This window comes from Solanum pennellii, chromosome 7, assembly GCF_001406875.1.
Source record: "Solanum pennellii chromosome 7, SPENNV200".
Taxonomy (NCBI): Eukaryota; Viridiplantae; Streptophyta; class Magnoliopsida; order Solanales; family Solanaceae; genus Solanum; species Solanum pennellii.
This window is the reverse complement of record NC_028643.1, coordinates 3,211,429-3,214,747: the sequence shown is the minus strand read 5'-3', so window position 1 is coordinate 3,214,747 and position 3,319 is coordinate 3,211,429.

Below are 3,319 nucleotides of genomic sequence, written 5' to 3'. Positions count from 1 at the left end.
GGTAGGGGGTATGGATACAAAGATTGGATGCCAGGCCAATAGGCATTTTGTGGTCCATATGCATGCTATTGTGCTTCACATAGGTAACATAATTGCTTCATTTGTGGGAGAGTTGTTAAACTATATGATATGCTTGGACATAAAAGGTCTTTTACTAGATATGTTCACCTTTGGGTGAAAAAAAAAGAAGAGAAAACAACTTTTGCCATCAATATCAATCCAATTTACAAGAGAAAACAAACATAAAATGTAATTTCTCTCCCACACACATAGAGAGATGTTGACGATACATGGTTTATGAGGATTTTGAGTTGTCTGAGTTCATCCTCATATCGATGCTCAATACTAGATACTACTACTAATATATATATTTATGCTCTCATGTATAAAACATAACTTGTATTTGGTTTGAGATAATTGCTCCAACTATTCTCTTAAAAGAGGTAACTGCTATGAAAAATCTCTAAACTCAAAAACTCATTTAGAAATCAATAAAGTTTCTCTTTTCTCACTTTAAAAATGATGGGATATACTTAGTTCCCTTATACTCTCTCAAAATATTTGTTAAGACTCTACTCAAAACTCTTATTTAATTTTCTCATTAATCAATTTAACACAATGATTGGTAAAAAAGATTCTTAATAAATAACTCAATAATAAAGTTCATGCTGGAAAATAGACATGAACTATCAATTCAAAAAAGTATCAATACATGATATACTACAACTCAAAAATTGAGAATAGAAATTCAGAATTCAACGTTACTACTCATCTCAAGAATATTCAAAATCAAGGATGAAATTTTTTCTAGATCACTCTTTTACTGATTTGAAAGTATATGTAGGGCGTGAGGACACACAAACTAGTCCAACACTATGATAGTCTTACATACTGGGAAAGAATGAAGTTCTTGGCAAAAATTGATGGAAACTTGAAGAATGCTCGAAACCCTAGCTTTTCTCCTCTTGAATCCTTGCTCTAAGTATTTGAAGTATTAAAGAACGTAAAAGAATGTTTTGATACTGATTAGACCCTTAATTAGGTAAAAAAGGATCGAAATTTAAGCTTAGAAGGATTAGAAAAAATTTGAAATACCCTTAATTAATCAGAAAACGTAAAACCCCAGGGCGTGTCTAATAGAGTTCCTGAAGGCCCGTCACCAGGATGACTACCTATCACATATCATCGTACAAGACACCTGAAACAATGAAATTTCTACAAAGTTGACGGGCCAACTAACAAACCGTCAAGTAGTTGACTGCTCGTTAGTGTTGTCGTCAAATTTTTCTTAATATGACAGTCTCTGGTAAAACGATCATAACTTCTTACTCAGAACTCAAAATAAGTCAAACTCGATGGAGTTAGAAAAATGACTCAATGACCTTCAATTCGATAGGGAATAGGCCACCTAATTGATTATGTGCTAGGAGATAGGATAATTTGAAGTTGACCTAAGTAGAATCTTATGTCAAAACTTAATCAGTAAAGAAGCTTTTGACTCAACTTTGTGCCAGGTGATTTAGTGACCTTAGTAATTGTTTGGTTGGGAACACTAATCCTGGGGTCAACTATCCTGAGATAACTTATCCTACCATGTATATGAGATAACTAATCCTATTACTATGCTATAAAAGGTGGGATATGTTATCCCAAACATGGCAACCAAACAAGTAGCAAAAGATTTATTCCATCACTATTTATTTTTATCCCTCACACCAAACGACCCACACTAAAGAATTTACCTTTACACCTATGAGTAATTTATGAATCACCCGATACGACCTTACATGTAAGTAAAAAATGGTTTGGGTCTTAGTTTAGAAATTTTTGAGATGTTACATTCAAGCAGTTCCATTCAGATGTCATCTATTCTTGGATGATCATTGCATTAATCGTTGTAATTGCATACTATAGGCATAATAATAACTATGATACAATTCCCAATAAGTTGGGGCCAGTATAAAACCTAAGCAATAGTAATGACTATTCTGAGAAAATGAGAAAAAATCTATATGATATTAACAATTTTAGGGTCATTTTTTTACATATATATGATACGACATACTATAATAAAAAAGAGATCGGTGGAGGTTCATAAAAAGGAGCAGAACGTCCTCCATTTGAATTTAATTAATTATATTCTTGTATGAACGTGATGTTACACTTCACTTGGGAGTATTGTTGTTGAAGACCTTTTAGTCTTTTTAACGTCTGATATTGTTATTTAAAACTTCCTGAAATTTAGAAAATTCTGTTACTTCTGACCAACTATTTTCATTTAGATTTTCTTAGAATTCTTTCTTATACTTAAAACTCTCTATAATTCATAATTTAATTTTGTGCAACAAAAAAAAATATAGCACTTAGAATAAAATTTTCTTGACAATATAGTGTATGTATCGAAAGTACAAATATTACCGAATGATCATATAATAAAATAATTCAATATCGTGCAAAGCACGAATAATTTACCTAGTTAATTATAAAAGCAACCCTTACGATCTTTCTTCCATTTTTTCACAACCCCAAGACCTAGAACAAAACTATTCTCTTCTCCATTTTCCTCCTATGACAAGGTAAGAATATTCCTTGATTTTTTAAGTAATTCTAATTTATGATTGTGGATTCTAAATAATATTCTCCATTTTAAATCTTACAATTTTAATGAAAAACTCATCTCATAGTTCAAGAGTGTATTCTAAGCATTATATTCTCCAAAGTTTAAGCTTTTCTATTGTTTGAACACAATTAAAGTATGTAATACTATCTAACAAATATCGAAATAAATTTAATTAACTCATTCACAATGATCTTATAAAACCTATAAATGTCAAATCCAAAGTAAAACATTTACTTTTTAATTTCGAAAAATTAAATGGTATCCATAGAGATTCTTGAGTTTTGGTGCTAAAACATTGATATAAGGTATTAATTAAAGCTCTAAATCATTGTCAAAATCTTAATTTTGGATTGCCATGGGCAAACTTATAAGATTAATATGAAAGATACAACTTTAATTATTCCTAACTTGCTCCAAATCATTTCTTTCCATTTCCAAACATCCATATTCATACTTTTAGCATATCACTTTCAATGTGTGACATAATATTAACACACCTATATTGTAACACCCATGGGGCTTTACACACACAACTTTATAACAAATTGTTGTCCAACCAAAAATTAGACCTAACTTTAATTAATTGATACATCTCAAAAACTTTTTAATGCCTTTTAGGTTTTTGCTTGTCCTTATATGAAGGTTTCAATTTCTGGTTATGATGTTATATAGGACATTTGATTTGAATAAAGTATATAT